We start from the raw sequence: 16,135 nt of genomic DNA, 5'->3' as shown, positions 1-16,135 counted from the left end.
GAAGTCTCAGAGAATGCCAATAAATTGAGTTTGAACGAAAACAGGGTGAATTTTCAACAGAATACTGGAGACAGAATTAGACAAGATCTAATTATAAGGTTTTAATGGGAATATGATTAACTACAGCATAACAAATATTAAACACAAAGTATCAAGTATAATTGTCTTCTGTAACATTTTGCTGATTGGGAAGTTAGAGAGCATACAAGGAGAAATTTAATAAAAAGAACAAAGGAATGACAGAAATCAAAATAGATAAAGAGAATTGTTCTATTGGGCTAGACTTACATTGCACCTACACTACTATCCTGTCCCTAAAGAATGCATAGGATAATCCTTTTTTTCTCAGATCTAACTTTGGTCTGCAGAGTATGCCTCTCTGCAAATCCCAAAAATACACACGTTGTTGAAAAAGTGCATAGGCAAAGCTTTAGGACGAGCTCAACATGCAGTTTTGTCAATACTCTGCAACTTAATCAGCTTATGCTGAGGAAGCATCTAGAGCTGTGTCATCTGTAGGAATCTCTTACAAGATATCTGCAAATAATCTGATGATGTTGCAATCTAATATCAAAGGATTTTGGGGTCTGTTCGGTAGTTCTTCATCACGATACAGGAATACAGCTCCTCTGGACAGAACAATTGACATGACTTTTTTACCCCAGTACTACTTTTGCAAGTAATAAGGACCTTTAGAAGAATATTTTTAATATCTCTGTGTTTTCCCATAGAAGTTTTTTTTTTCCAAACATGGTGGCACACTAAAGAAATGTTTGGCTTTTGCACTCAAATAAATCCACTACACCTATATCAAATATATGGAACTTTTTGTACAGTTAAATACAACATATGGAATTTTTTAAAAGTAAACTAAATATAGACTCAAGCTTAATGGGTTTAATTGATCTTAATTCTACCAATATAAAATTTGCTGTGTAATCATACCAACTTACCTTGTTATTCTCACAGATGGCTTCATTTAATCAAGATGCATATCTCTGAAGTATTTAAAATGAGAAGACCAAGGGCATCAATGTTCAACTGGAACCATGACAAATATTTAACATTTATTGCCCTATTTTGACATTAGTACCAATGGTATTGTATTTCAGGATGGTACTCTGTTGTTACTATGCTGCAATTACAAAGCAAGAAAGCTTTGACCCTTGTACTGTTTTTACGTATTAGGCAACATTTGTTAAAAGAAAATCTTTTATTGTTAGGAGTAGTAATGGTTGTATCTTCCCCACATTTCAGATTTAATTATAATAACATTCTTTTATCTGAGAGATTACTTTTAAAGTCTTTTTCAAAAATTCTGTAGAGTTGTTTATCATTGTACAATTCTTGTGTTTCTTTGATAGATGAGGTAATTGCTCTTTATCAGTTTGGTAAAAATTTTAAGAAAAACGGTGTTGAATGAAGTTACTATTGATATATTTATTTTGAAAGACCATGTAATACAACTTCATAAGGTCATATAAATTTGAGGTGAATAGTTGTTAGGTCATCTGGTTTAGGTCAGCCACAAATAACTCAAATGAGTTTTGCATTATTTCTATTGAGTCCCCTGGGAAATTTTTCTGCAGACATAAATTTCAATTATAGAAATTGTATCCTCAGAGTCAAACTAAATTTTTCTTCACTTATTTTCATCTCACTCCCCGCTCTTATGTTCTTGGGTTTAGCCAAGATGCTTAATGTCCTTTTGTAAAAACAAATAAACCTTTAATTACCTTTTTCTCTTTTATTCCAGAAAGACAAAGGAAGACTTGAATCCTTCTTAGTAAGGATGAAAAACTAATAGGGAAAAGGACATAAACCATGCATCAAAGACCTCAGCAATTAGTTTGAAAAGAAGCAATAAACCATTGTGAAACTCTAAGCAAACAGAATGCAGGTAGGCAACATTGAAAGCACGGGATTACAGTTAAGTTTGTTTTGAATCAATGACAATTTGAAAGGCAAATATACTTCTGCCTAATTGTGCTTCATCTGTATGTCACTGATTACTAGACCTTGACCTGTATTGCCACAAGCCAGCCATGAAGGAATTAGGATATGAGAAACAAGAAGTTATCCCAATTTTTTGTATTATCCTATCAGTGTTTAAGAAGGCTACTTGCATCTAAAGTAATTTTCCATGCATTTTCTAATAAATATTCATGATTTTCTAGGTAACAATATCCGTCTGTCACTCTCTTATCTGAATAGTTCATCAACATTTACTGTTTACTAGTTTAAAACTGTGAGGTTCTCCCTATCATGGTAACAGCGCAGCTCTGGTTTCATCAGAGTTAGAGGTGTATGTAACGGCTTCAGGGCTTTGTCAGTCAGGCACGGCATTATGACTGTTATTCAGCACCCTAAGTGCTTTTCCAGGTGAGATGGTTTATAAATAGAGTATAATTATTATTATTAAAACATATTGTAGGAGGTTCTACAATGTATTACCCTGTAAAAAGTCTCAGCTTTCCCTATGTTTTTCAGCCTCCATACAGCATTACAAGCAGCAATTTTTATTCCTGTCCCCATTACTAGATCTCCTTGGACTTTCTGCTTGCAAGGTTGCACTGTTGTATTGAACACTTAAGTTCTGTCTTGTTTCTCTGCAAGTGTATTACACTGCATTGTTCCAGGGTGGGTTAAGTATCTTAATTCAATTAAGTAGCCCCACTGAGGTAAATGTCATATTTTCAAAAGAGCTCAGGTCTCATATGGGCATCAACATGAATTGTTTAGGTTTTGCAAAGTACTCGTGGAGCAAAATTTACAATGATCTCAGTGGAACCTGAGGATTTTTGATAATCATGTCTTAACCTAAAGTCTTAAATCACTGTTCTATACACTGACTAACCATTCCAGAGTACTTTCTAAGTTTTGACTTTATAGGTATGTGCAATACCACAAAATTGGTTTTGAACCATGTGTTTTATTACCTTTTTCAAATATGAAATTAGTGTACTAAATAAATCTGACTCCAAACAAATTCTTTACTCTTTCTTCTTAACTATGCATTACCACTTACTCTCTACTTTTGGTTATAGTGTATAGCTATAGCTGGTTGTCTGCAAGACATTTTTAACTTCAATCATCTGATGCCAACTGCTACCACAGTTTCCTAAATATCCCATTCTTTCCTTAATGCTCAGCATGTCTTACATTAGTATTTATACCAGTCACCCAAAAGGAACCATCAAGAGTTAGCAGAGACAAAACCCATCTCAGGATGCACCTGCCCCTAATGACGTTATTTTATATCAAATAAAGGAATTTGATAAGACTGGATCCAGATCCTGGCATATTTCATTTGATTTGCATGATTATTTCCACAATGTTTCCTTTTAAAAATCAGTTATGGCTAATTACAATTTAGGAAGCAGAGGCAGTTGCTTTTAGGTTTAAAGAAAGGAAAGCACTTGGCTGTTAAATTTCAGTGGCTGCTCACTGAGAACTTCATGTTGATCTGTCAATATATTATTCCAGGAGCTTTTCTTTAAGCCATAGCAAAGCAATTTTATGTAACAATACAAGAAAAAACTAAACAACCCTGATCAAGTTTGGGTCATGAAAGAGCTTGAGTTCAGATAGTTCAGCTTCAGTGAAGCCAAATATTTGCTGTGTCCTGGTTTTGGCTGGGATAGAGTTAATTTTCTTCACTGTAGCTGTAGTGTGTTTTGGATTTGGTATGAGGATAGTGTTGATGGCACATGGATGTTTTAGTTGTTGTTAAGTAGTGCCTATACTAGACAAGGACTTTTCCAGCTTCCCATGCTCTGCCAGGAGCACAACAAGCTGGGAGGGGATGGGTCACAGCTGATCAAAACTGGCCAAAAGGATCTTCCATATCATATGATGTCATGCTCAGTATATAAAGCTGGGGGAAAGAAGAAGGGAGTGGGGAATATTTGGGGTGATGGTGTTTGTTTTCCCAAGTAACTGTTATGTGTGATGGAGCCGTGCTTTCCTGGAGATGGCTGAACACCTGCCTGCCCATGGGGAGGAGTGACTGAATTCCTTGTTTTGCTTTGTTTGTGCGCACAGCTTTTGCTTTTCTTTTTCATTATATTATTATTGTTGTTATTATTACTAATATTACTATTACTGTTTTTCTTTCCCTATTAAACTGTCTTTATCTCAACCCACAGGTTTTCTCACTTTTCCCCTTCTGATTCTCTCCCCCATTCTGCTGGGGGGAGTGGGTGAGGGGCTGGGAGGAGCTTAGTTGCTGGCTGGAGCTAAACCAGCCACACTGCAACAAAGCACATCAACTTTGTGATGTAAATGTCCCTAAATAGTTACAAGGAAAGTCAGTCGTTTCCCTAAAGCTGGATTCAAAATGTCCTGTGGTCCCACAGACAAAGGACTTGGAATTTGCCTTCTGCCAAAGCTTCTCTGGAGCACAGAGGCCAAAACAGGGCTATGCTGGGGAACATGTCAGGAAGATACTTGTGTTTACAGATCCAGATTCTTCAGAATTGTGTTTGGCCAAAATGTTCAGGACAGATTCTTCAAATCACTATAACTTGGGGAGAGAAATTCAGTGTAATATGTCATGGTTGACCTGTTTCATGTAAATGCTTTTCACTTTCAAAATGAGAAAAATAATTATCCTAGCATCTTGTATAACATTGTGGTGCAGTATTTAGCAAGTTGTACTGCAGCTTGGGTGTCTTATGTTCCCATTTTACAACCTGACCATCTAGAAATCCTTGTTTGTTTGATTTTAAGCCTTGATCTGTATCTGTGTAACAGCTGTATCCAGTTTGTTCATCTACAAATAGCCTTAGTGTTATTTGATCTGGGAAGCCAAAGGTGATCAGAAAATGAAGAAAGGCACATGACTTCCTTGAGTACTTTGGTAAGAGAAACTAGGATGCTGTATGGTTTTCTAAGCACAAATGCACTTTGACAATGTGCATTGTTGCAGACAGTGTCTTCAAAGGACTGAAGGTTTATCAGCTGTCACATTATAATACCAACCTGCAAACTAATTAAATGACATAATTTTTTAGCTGAGGAAACAGAGGTAGAGATAAGCAGTTTATACGTTCATGGTTTTCTATAAGAAGTCAGAGTTCAAATTACAGAGAACGTGGATATTGTGCCCACATTCTCTTTATTAGATGGGGATAGGTTCAAAATCATCATGACGGTGTTATTTTTCCATCATTTACAGCTTCTCCCTAGTTTGCTGCACATGAATCCAAACAATGTCTCAAAATCAGAATTCCAAAGAGCACGTGAGAAGCAGAAAATATCTGACAAATGAATTCTACCTGCATATCTATTTGACCTTGCTAATAACTCTGGCCATCTAAATGGCTTTAACTTCAAGGCAATAGTAATATGCCTTGACTGGTGAGAGCTGTGGATATATGAAGGGTTAACTTAGAAATACAGTAAATTGTATCAATCCTTCATTGCGATGTTGCACAATACAGCAGACAAGAATCAATATGTATCAATATATTATAATACATTTTTATACTGAAATCATTTATTTTTCTTCTAACAGGGACAATTTCATTTTGGCAACACTGCCAAGAATCTGCAGAAGAATATATGCAGAGGATAACCAGTTGAGGCAATGACACTTTAATATTCTCCTTCTTCCTCTAACCTAGTGTATCTGAAGGCAAGATTTGTCTGTATCATTTAGCATTGCTCAAAGCCCTGGAAATTGTGTGTAGTGACTTTGAAAAGAGATACCCTCTAGTGGTTACATTTTCAATACAAAATGGATATCATTTGCTCCTCAGAATGGAGTATTTACTTAAGAACTAAAGAGATGAAAAGAGCATTCTCTCTTTTCCTTTGCCTCTGTATCAGCAAAGGGAAATAACCTTGGGTTTCTCTGATGTCTGACAAGTTAATTGCATTTCTTCTTTTATCACTTCAAGTACAACACTGAGAGACTTCATAGTCTCTTGGCCCTATTCTGGACAGATATGACAAAATTTAGTCTCCTGAAATAGATGTACAATCACCTTTTGGCCTGCTTTCAGTGAAAATATTTTTGTCTTCATTTCTTTCAATGTCAATACAGAGTGGATTGGATATAAATTATTGCAGAAATGTTTTCTATACTTGGAGCAAACGGTTTACATCCAAGGCCCTGGATTTTGCTCCCAGGTCTGTCATTGAATTTCACCTTTGACTAGACATTTAAACATTGCATACCTCAGTTTGAAATAGGTGTAATAATGATTGCTTCACTCTCAGCATTTTGCCAAGCATTAATTATGTATCTGTTAAATCTGTTAAGCTTGCGCAGAAAGAAGAACAGATCCACACCACTGCCTTAGTGCGTGTTCAGAAATGAGGCTTTATGAAGAAATGTAGTCAGGGATCTTTTTCAGGATACGCATATTCCTGAAATTGTCAGGGGATTTCACCTACCTCTGCTACATACATAGGCAACTTTGTCCTTTCTTACCCTGTCTGACAGAAATTATTTCAGCACTCAGCAATGTCTAAGAGAGAGAGAGAAAAAAAAAGTAGTAGTGATCCTCTATCTTCAACTAACTTATTAAGAAATTTATCACAAGAAAACAAATATCCATAGGTCATTGGACTGCCCCATGCATCCCACTCTTCAATGTCTTGCAGGTACTGTAAGGGAGCTTGATTAAAATAACTTTTCACTTACTTCAGTGTGCTACAAGTACTGTACACATATTCACTTAAAGAAGTCTGCATGTAACTATTGGTTACATTTGACGTCTTGTCTCTGTGTGAAAATAATGTGAAAACTCCTAATTTACAATTTTGGATGATCCAGAGATATTGTCAGGCACAAATCAGTTATTTTGTCTATTCATAAATTTTGAGAGGAAGAAATAAAAAATATGGGGGAATGGAAGGAGGGAATTTTTGTGATTGGAATTGAACCAAAAATATCTGCCAGGCCTCTTTGTACAGGGCAAACAATAACAAAAATATGATGACTCAGCCTCTTGTCTGGGAAAGTAACCTATAGCAGGTTATAGATTAGGTATAGATTAAGTAATAACAGAAAAAACCACAACGCAAACATGAACTAATGCTTATTTTAAAAGTACCATAGCTATTTTTGGAAGAATTATTTCAGAATTTTAATCTTTGTCATCCTATTGATAGGTGTATAAGTTTATTTGACCTGTAACTTCATGCATTCTGCATACAGTATGTGTGCCTGTTTATTGTCAAGTAAGTATAGTTACCTAACAAATTGAGACATGAGGAATCAAAAGAAACTAATATTAATATGATGTTTATTGATTTTTGATATGTGCTATTATAAGTAAAAAAACAGTCCTTAAACACATAAGCTCAATTCCACTTTGAAAACTCTTCTACTACTCTGTACCAGAATAGTTCACAGGCACAAGATTTCAGAAAATAGTAGAAGGCAAATCATGGTGAAGCCCTAAACTCCTTTAGCTTACACACTTTGCAAAAAAAAGACCATACTATATGTGTGTGTGTGAATACACATATATATAAAATATACAGAAAGTATATCAGGACAGATAAGTTTGCACTGGCGAACGAGAAAGACGGCATATGAACTGACATATTGAGTTCTGTTATCTGTGCTTTACAAAACTATCTTCCCTGCTCTTCTACCTGATGCTAACTAATCTTGTTATACCCTGTACAACAGAGTAAGTGGCCGTAGCTTAAGACTGACCTATTAGGGTAAACTGTCTGGTTTTTTTCTTCAGCCGTAAGAGGTACAGAACTGTAGGAGGTACAAAACCAGACATACCATTTTCAGTCAAGGAGGTGATAACCTCCATAAGAGATCTGTGTGGTATAAGTCTTAGCCACCACAGAAAAATCTGTTTGATGTCAGTAATTATATTGCCCTGGATGGTAGAAAGTACTCTTCACTGTTTTACAGTTGTCTGAAGGGTATTTTTCAAATTTCTGTGTTCTCTATATCTTCAGCTTTTTACAGTCTTCCACTTCATTCTTCATGTCCATTGGGTTCCTGAAGAACATAAATCACTGTGAAAACTACTTCCATTATAGCAGACCTGCCCTAGGTAAAATACTCCATTAAAAAAGTTACTTTGCATTAATTGTGCAATAAAGTGAGATTGTTCTTCATATTTTTATGAAATGTTGAAGATGACCTCTTTATGAGGCATTGTGTAAGGCAGGTATAGAAGGATCAGTGAATGCCATCGTATGTCCACTTGATGATCACTAAGCCAACTGGCATAAGCCAGCATTAGTCCAGAAGCCACATGGGTGTTTAGCTAAGTCTACACTAATAAGGCCAACTGAGAGGCTACAGAGTTGACATGCAGCTTATGCTCCCATTCAACACATGAATCAAACCTTTTTTTTGCAATGGATTAAAAGCCTCCAAACAGAGAAGTCTAACGATTAAAATATTTTTCTAAGAGGAAAATATGGATTTGAGACTCCAGACAGAGGCTCTGGCATAGGAAGTACAGGCTGTAGCTCCTGCTGCAAAGACTGGTTTTGAGAGGGTTCTTATAACAGCCCTCACTTTACTTTGGCAACATCTTCTTAGCCCGTTCTATCTATGGGTCTCACATCTTTCCCCCGCTTAATCCAAATCTAAACTTTTTGTCTGGGTAAATGTTGCCTCAGCCTTCAGTTAGGTTTAGATTTAGGATTAGGGCTTGGGTTGTGAGAGAGAAGCCAAGAACTCCAGCTGGAATGGGGCATAAAACGGGCTCCAAGAGGATATTTTACTTTTCATCCAACCCCTTCCTTTGGCATTCTCTTTCCAGCTCTGATCCAGCTGGAGCTCTGGGCTTTCTAATGCTCTCAACTCAACCCTACCTCTAACCCAAATTCTAAGCCTGGAGCTAGAGATACAGAATATAGGCCTGCAGCCCATAAGCAAATGTTTTAATCACCAGGCCGTGCAGGCCTTGGGTTCTAGATTTTAGAAGAGCAAACTTCAACTTGCTCAGAGCTCAGCTGGGAAGGATTCCCTGGGATCCTTCCATGGAAGATAAAGGAGATAGTGAGTGCTGGGAGTTCTTCAAGAACTCTCTCACGGAAGCACAAACCAGTATATCCCCTATAAAGGAAAGGGAAGTAAGCAGAGCAAGAGGCCCCCTTGGCTCAACCATGAGCTCCTGGGTCTGCTCGAAACGAAGAGAGAAGCATATCAGAGATGGAGAAGTGGAGGTTTATCTGTCGAGAGCTACAAGGGCATTGCCAGAGCGTGCAGAGATGCAGTTAGAAAAGCAAAACCCCAGCTCAAATTGAAACTGGTCAGAGATGCCAAAAATAACAAGAAAGGTTTCCTCAGGTATGTCAATCACAAGCAGAAACAGAAGGAAAACATAGGCCCACTGTTAAACAGAAAAGGAGAGTCAGTCACCAACGATGGTGAAAAGGCAGAGGTCCTCAACACTTTCTTCACCTCTGTCTTTACCAGCACTGTCGCGTCCCAGGCTTAGGGAATGAAATTGCTGGTTGATCCAAACACTGACCCACCATCAGTGAAGGAAGAGTTAATACGTGAATTATTACGGGAGCTTGACCCCTACAAATCAGTGGGTCCTGACACCATCCACCCGAGGGTGTTGAGAGAGCTGGGTGACATCACTGCATAATCTTTGAGAAGTTGTGGAGAATGGGGGATGTCACAGAGGTCTGGAGGAAGGCAAATGTTACCCCTATCTACAAGAAAGCCTTGAGGGAGAATCCGGGTAACTATAGGCCCATCAGCCTTACTTCAATCTGTGGGAAAGTTATGGAACGAATCCTGCTGGGGGCCATCACAAGTCAAATGAAGCACGTGATTGGAAAAAGCCAACATGGCTTCACTAAGGGAAGATTGTGCTTGACAAACCTGGTGGCCTTCTATGACAATGTGATTTGCCTGGTTAACATGGGGCGTGTGGTGGACATTGTTTACCTGGACTTCTCCAAGGCCTTTGATATGGTCCCCCACAGCCTCCTCCTGGAGCAATTAATGCATTATGGCCTAGACAAGTGGTCTGTGCAGTGGGTGGGGAACTGGCTGACAGGCCGCACCCAAATGCTCCTTTTCCAAGTGGCAAGCTGTCACAAGTGGAGTCCCCCAGGATCAATACTGGGCCCAATGTTATTCAATATCTTAATAAGTGATCTGGATAATGGGATCAAGTGTACCCTGATGAAGTTTGCAGATGACACCAAAATAAGTGGGTGAGTAGACACTCCAGAAGGGAGAGCTGCTCTGCAGGAAGATCTGGATAGGCTGGAAGAGTGGGCCAGCAAGAACCTTATGAAGTTCAACAAGGACAAGTGTACGGTCTTGCATCTGGGAAAACATAATCTGAGAGTGCAGCAGAGACTGGGATCCACCTGGCTGGAGAGCAGCTCTGTGGAAAGGGACCTGGGGGTCCTGATGGACAGGAAGCTCAACATGAGCGAACAGTGTGCTGCTGCAGCCAAGAAGGCCAACAGGATGCTGAGTTGCATCAAAAAGGCCATTGCCAGCCGAGATAAAGAAGTCACTATCCTGCTTTACTCAGCGCTTGTCAGGCCATACCTGGAGGACTGTGTACAGTTCTGGTCCCCGCTGTACAAAAGGGATGTGGACAGGCTGGAAGGGGCCCAGAGAAGGGCCGCCAAGATGATCAAAGGACTGGGAAGCTGCCATATGAGGATAGGCTGGGAGAACAGGGTTTGTGCAGTCTTGAGAAAAGGAGGCTCAGAGGGGATCTCATCACCATGTACCAGTACTTAAGGGGTAGCTACAAAGAAGGTGGAGACTCCCTTTTTACACGGAGTCACATAGAGAGGACAAGGGGGAATGGACACAAGTTGCTCTTGGGGAGATTCTGATTGGACACCAGAGGGAAATTTTTCACAGTGAGGACAGTCACCCATTGGAACAATCTCCCCAGGGAAGTGGTTGACTCTGCCACGTTGGACACCTTCAAGAGTCATCTGGACAGGCTGCTGGGCCATCTTGTCTAGACTGTGCTCTTCCTAGGAAGGCTGAACTAGATGACCCCTGAGGTCCCTTCCAACCCGTGATTCTGTGATATGGTAGTACCAGCCTTCTCTCCTCTGATAGCTCCATTTTTATACCGAGGTCCATGGTCAGTCTTCTCAAAGGGACAGGCATCAATGCCTATTCCCAAGACAGAATTTGGGCTCTGAATCTTATGAAAACAGAAATTCCTCTTGCTTTTGGATTAGAAGTAGTTGTTCCCCATTTTTATCAGTTTTTATTAGCTATCTCAGGCTTTCCCCACTTTGTATGTGAGGGAACACTGTGGAAGGAGAGGGCAGATTGCACTGTGAATTAGTGACTGATGTGTCTCTCTGTGCTCCGCAAGGGAAGCCAAGGTCCATCATCCAGCATTTGGGATCCTATTGGAGGTGATTAACACTTGGATGTTTGACTGAAGAGTTTTCAGGTAGATAAGCCTGTTGTAGGAATGCAGGTATCCAGGGCACTTGTGAATTTACTCCGTGATGAGACTGCATGATTCATTTCAGATAAGCTATCTGAATTACCTTCTTGTAACCACTGCTGGCATCACTGACATTACAAACCATAGTTGAGATTCAGAACTGTGGCTTTAGAAATTAAAAACTCCCAGTTTCATTATGTACTCCCAGGAACTCCGTTGCTAACAGTTTATATAATATATTAAGACCTTAACTCTGTCAGGTATTATTCTTAGCTACATTTCTTACCCCCCCCCCTTTTCCTTTTTTTTTCTTTTTTAACATAACAACACATTTCTCTTTAATAAAAATTATTCCAAAATTTTGACAAAATTATTCCTTGCAAAGGGTTAAAGTGTTCTTATACCAGCCTTTTAGACATGATTCATTTAAGAATTGTGATATTAAAACTCTAACTGGATAGTTTAGTGTTGCTGTTGCATAGGAAACATTCTTGCTCATTTTATTACTGAGATCTGCCTGGAGAAGAAAACTTTATAAAAATGTAACTAATTGCACACTTTAAAGGTCAGTATTAATAAAAATCAACATGTAAATTATTAAGTCCATAAAGAAAATAATTAGTGATACTTTCAGGTGTCATTAAAGCTAAATATACTAGAATTCAAGACTAATGCGTTTTATCTGAAAGATACAGCAGATGCCTTGTCCCCTGTGACAGAGGAAAGACCTTCAGAACTTAATGTGGCTACCTCACAATTTGAATTATGAGGTGATAGAGAAAAGTTACTTCATAAATTTTAGTCACTGTAGCTGCTCACCATGTATCCTTCAATGTTTCATCAAAATAATAATTTTTTCCAGGGTTATTATGAAGCGTCTTTTATTCCCAGAAAGAATTATGAGTTCTGGGAAACTTTTCCATTCTTTCCACTTCTCTTTTTTCCCACTTGTCATCATGAAAGTGTCATTAGAAGACATTAATATGGTAATAGTGCAAGAAATGGCAGAAACATCATTAGTACCTAAATGCGTATAAGAAGGAACTCAGAATTGTTAATTATTCCCAATCAAAATCTTTGTTAAAATTAATGTTTGCATTTTCCCACTGTCTTGAAACTACTACTTGGGCTTTACCCTCCCAGTCTTTCTCCCTTTCCTTTATTCTGTAATGGAAATAAGCTGTTGGATGTATATGGCTGATTTCATTTGATTCAGAGTACGAATCTTGTACACTTAATCTGTGAGTAGTCCCAGAAGTCAAAATATGGAGTTTAGGTATAGCAAAGATTTCCAAAGAAACATAATCCTGAAATACATTGGCCCTGATCCTTATTTACATAAAGGCCCCTTTACATATTCTGGCAGCAGAAAGGAACCCTAAAGTGTATTTAAATAAAATTTATGCCCACTCTAAGATCTTTTATGCTGCCAAAACTGTGTAAACGAAAATCAGGTCCATTACATTGGAGGTTTTTTTTTCTTTCAACTGTTGCACTGTATGTATGAAAAAGCATTTCTTTGTATCTTTGTAACCCCTACGCTACCCTGTCCAAAGGCATTAATCAACTCCAACAACAAAAATCTAGGGTTTAAAGGAAAATAAGTTTTGAAGTTAGAATAGGGGAGAAAAGTTAGCATTATTCTGTTTTAAATACAGTAAAAGATAGGTGCCTTTTATGAAATGCAAGCAATTAAAAATGCCTTGCTTGGTTTTTCTTTCAGTATTCTCAGCTGAGAAGCTGAGATGGGGCATGCTAAATATCAGAGAGATTGGTTTTGGAGTGGGAGACAAAAGGGATCGACTGGAAGATGGCTGGCAGAAAATCAAACCAGTGACCATTCTTAACTGTAGAGCAGTTATAGCTGTTTCACAATGAAAAATGAAAACCCGAATGCATAATGTTAATATAGTGTAGGGTGGGTGTTCATTTCTCCTCAAGAAAATACGTTATGGAGGCAAACTTTTAAGGACTTTTAGATTTACTCTGATAGGACACACTTGAAACTATGTTGAAGGGAGACGTCCAGTGAATTCCTTTCAAACTGAAGTACCTCTGGCCCTTAGAGTTAATTGCAGACAAATTACGGCATTTGTGTTTGATTACAGCCCAGTTCCTGGGTAGGTTACACATAGCCCAAGTTCAAGGATTTGTGTTGTCTCCCTGAGAGTCCTTTCTCTAGATCTCTTACCTGCAGTTCTGGCCTTGGTGGCCTTGCCCCATTTTAGATTTGTTTTTCTTTACTTTTATGCCAAGATTCCAGTGGATTTCAGCCTTTCGCTCTGCAGTAAAAACCTCTTGTTTCCATTCCCAGTGGAACCTGAAGCTATAGAAAACAGAAGACAGCTTTCTTCTTTATGAGAAACATTTTTTTTCTCTGAATTAATTTGTCACTAAATGCAGTAGATTCCAAGTCTATATTGTCCTGAAATTTCTCTGTTATTGTTTGAAACCTGTAAGAACTGAAAGTCTTCAGTGCTCCTTGGAAGTGTGCTCATATTTTGAGATTACTTCAAATTCCCTGAACACTGTCAGTAAAGCAGGGGGTCCTGTTGGTAACCTTGATTTGTACCCCTGTTGGAAAGATCTCAAAACCGTGACTCTGCCCTCTCTCCCTTTTTTACCCACTCTTTCTGTCATAACTTCTGGTTTCCCTGGATTGCCTGTTATACCTAAAAACCTGTGGATATACTATATAGCTAACAGCCTGTTCTGGCAAGGACTCTTTTGGGACAACTTGCTGCCCATGAGTATCAGCCAAGTTTGGACAAAAAATGAAAGTTTTCTCCAGCCGCTGAAGTGGACAACATAGTTTCCTGGATCCAGGTATAATGAAAGTGAGTACCTGGGCTTTTTAACCTGTTGCTGGCTTGTGTTCACCTATACGACCAGCCAAGGATGCAGTAAAACTTAGATTCTTAATCTCATTGTCCTACTTGGATTTTCTTCAGACATTATTTTTAGGGGTCTCGCAGCACTGAGTGAAAAATAGAGGGTGCCAATTATCATGAAAAGAATGTGGAAACTTTGCCTCTTAATACAAATTATTTTTATCTTCACAGACAGAGACTCACAGAGAAAAAAATGCTGAAATGTCTTGGAGGAAAGCCAAATGGCAGTGTGAGGTGGAACAAAATGATTAATAGTCAGACCAAGAGCAAAATATTCAGACATAGTTATGAAAAAGAGGTAGCTTTATGTGTACATGTAAATCAGAAATATGTAAAATGTAGAATCCTTTTCCTCTATCATATGAGATTTTACTATGTTTTGCTTAATATGCTTAATTTTTTTTCTGTCGCCCTTTGATGATTTGTACAAAATATTTCTTAACTCTCCTTGATCGCTAAATATTTCTTTAGTCTGCTTGAACTTTATTCAATTTTAATCACCAACTTGATTCAAACCCACAATACCATAACAGCCATTTAACATGTGATACAGTTGTCGCAAAGGAGTGAAGAGTTCTCAGATGTTTTGAATGGCTAAAAGTTCACAAGCCATATCTACCATTACAATTCTCCCTTTATCTGACAGAACTGATGAAGACCTAGAATTGAGTGGCCGGGGAGCCTGGGTTTCTATGCTACTTTAACATGGTTTGCAAAGTTTCTGAAACATAGTGAAATGTTTTAGATGAGCTGGTACTGCTCTTACTATACCTTTCTCTATAAGAAATTGTCCTGATAGACTTCCTTATACTTTAGTTTTAGTTATTTTGGAAATAATACAGCAAAACATTTGTCTAGCTTATTAAATATTACATAAGTAGGGTCTGTATACATAAGAATTTTGACTGATTGGTGGAAATGGGATTTTTATGGTCGATCAGATCAAAAATTGTCACTAGGATACCAGACTGTCTTTTCAGCACACTTCAGAATGCTTTTATGAATGATCTTGTATAATTCTCACTTTTGCATGGGCAAAACTGCACATATAAGGCACATATAAGCTAATTCATTGTTCTCTCGGTCCCTTGAGAGCTTCAGAGATCTGCTCATTGGCACAATGTTGTGCTAAGCACAACTCAGAGCAGAAGGGAGAGACACAGCCATAGACACAACTAATAGGTTCAGCCAGACTAAGGAACACAAAGGAACCACGAGACTATTGAATAACATGGTGGGTGGTTTCACTGATAGTGGTTGCCTGAGCTTTAAAGTTTCTTGTAGGCATCATGGCACAAAATAGTTTCAAGTGTGCTGTAAGTGGGAGAACGCTGAAGTCATCTTTAAAGAGAATACTTTCTAAATTTGAAGAAAGTATGAAAGTACCTAACTGAAATGTGAGGAAGAGACATTGAAGGTGGACCTGAGGTTGCCCAGGTGGGTAGTCACAAACTAGAGATGATCTCCTTGCTTCAAATCCATCAGACCACATTGCAGAACTCTCTTTTGAGCTTCACACAAGAAAACAGAAATAGCCAACAGACCTACCAGAGCAATGTTTAGGTAATTAAGGATTTCTTCAGTTTCAGTGACATAATAGATCCTACAGCTAATAGAGAATGAGCTATGGAGGTCTGGAAATATCAACAGAGTGATAATCAGAGTACTGAAGACTGAAAGTGAACTTAAGGCAGCCTGCATATTCTTCAGAATTACTTGTTGCCAGTAATTTCCTAGGAGATATTAAAAAAATAGAGCTTAAAGTATATATTGTACTGTGTCCACTGCATAACTACAGGTTAGCAAGCACTGTATAAAGCAAAAAACCAAACAAACACCACCAAACCCAAACAAAGT

General features: G+C 38.3%; 1 long non-coding RNA gene across 2 annotated transcripts in view; it reads left to right on the top strand.

The window, feature by feature from the left end:
• Positions 1-16,135, top strand: part of LOC142061944 (uncharacterized) — a 41,777-nt gene that overhangs the window by 12,678 nt on the left and 12,964 nt on the right. For both annotated transcript variants that reach the window (XR_012662314.1, XR_012662313.1), the window contains exon 3: positions 1,757-1,900. This is a non-coding gene — a long non-coding RNA (uncharacterized LOC142061944). The remainder of the gene's footprint in view (positions 1-1,756; positions 1,901-16,135) is intronic.

The sequence above is a fragment of the Phalacrocorax aristotelis genome, chromosome 9 (assembly GCF_949628215.1).
Source record: "Phalacrocorax aristotelis chromosome 9, bGulAri2.1, whole genome shotgun sequence".
Taxonomy (NCBI): Eukaryota; Metazoa; Chordata; class Aves; order Suliformes; family Phalacrocoracidae; genus Phalacrocorax; species Phalacrocorax aristotelis.
The sequence above is the reverse complement of the archived record's forward strand: the minus strand, read 5'-3'. Positions and strand labels throughout refer to the sequence as shown.